Source organism: Agrilus planipennis, unplaced genomic scaffold, assembly GCF_000699045.2.
Source record: "Agrilus planipennis isolate EAB-ADULT unplaced genomic scaffold, Apla_2.0 scaffold3403, whole genome shotgun sequence".
In the NCBI taxonomy this organism is placed as follows: Eukaryota; Metazoa; Arthropoda; class Insecta; order Coleoptera; family Buprestidae; genus Agrilus; species Agrilus planipennis.
In genome coordinates, this window is record NW_020442060.1 from 1 (window position 1) to 1112 (window position 1112).

General features: G+C 32.4%; 1 long non-coding RNA gene across 1 annotated transcript; it reads right to left on the reverse strand.

Annotated features, from left to right (window-relative positions):
• Positions 1-6: 6 nt before the first annotated feature.
• LOC108743984 lies at positions 7-1112 on the reverse strand. Its single transcript, XR_001938893.1, has 3 exons — positions 1076-1112; positions 623-860; positions 7-290 (listed from the first exon to the last, which is right to left on the reverse strand). It is a non-coding gene; the product is annotated as an uncharacterized LOC108743984 (long non-coding RNA).

The window sequence follows — 1112 nt, forward strand, 5'->3', positions numbered from 1 at the left end:
TAAAGAGCAATTAAAATTAACTATTATCAAGTTTCTCACCTTAATTAACTGTAGACTGCAACCTCTCAATGTTTGCAGGTGTAAAAAGCAAACCAAATCCAGAATACCACGGCAGAAAGTCTGTTGTTCAAATAAGTTTCCAGTTGCTTCCACTTATCGGTTGAAAATTAACTGCATACGTTGCGAGGTGAAGACAAAAATAGCAAATCAAGACTAAGTCCAGAAAAGACAACACCCATGTAGACATGGCCGTTTCAGTACAGCTAAACTGAACTCATTTGTTCGATAATCTGCAGAGATGGACAAAAAAATATATTAATTACAATATTAAGTAAGGAAAGAATTAAACACACCTAAAAATAAGCACCAAAAAGCAAGTAAAATTGTGGAGTCATAATAAAAAGGCGACAAACGTCATTTTACACCATGACCATAGATCATGACATAAATATGGATAATCATAGATGCACGATAATACGTCAATTAATACTCTCAACAGATATTAAAAAAAAAAAAAATGAAATACCGTAGATACACGTTAACCTCAATTTATACTAAACAAAAGATAATTGGTTATTAGTAAGACATAGAGAGCAACTAATATGATGTAATGCATTCTCACCTTAATTAACTGCAGGAAGGAGTATTTTGTTGTTGAAGTTTAATGGGCAAGCCAAATCCAAGAGGAAAACCACTGCAGACAACCTGTTGTTTCAGTCCTTTCCAAATTAATTTCCAGTTGCCTCTTCCCCGAAAATTCAAAATTAACTCCATAATGTTGCAAAGTGAAGACATCAGAAGTATATATTACTTCAGTAGCATCAAAATTAACTGCAATTCCTTCTCTTTTATTGTATAATCTATAGAGACGGGCAAGAAAAAGTAATTAATTACCACTTTCAAAGCAAGTAAATCTATAACATTCACACTGATGGAAACATTAGTTCCACATCAATTCTGTTGTTCTGATTCTGCCATTTCTGAAAAGTTGTCAAGTTGTCTAATGAAAGTAACACAAATCTAATTGAAGTTTCTGAGACCTCATTCAATATTTTTAATTGATATTGTTACTTACCAGTTCATTCATTGTCATAAATCCTTCCTTTAGCAAT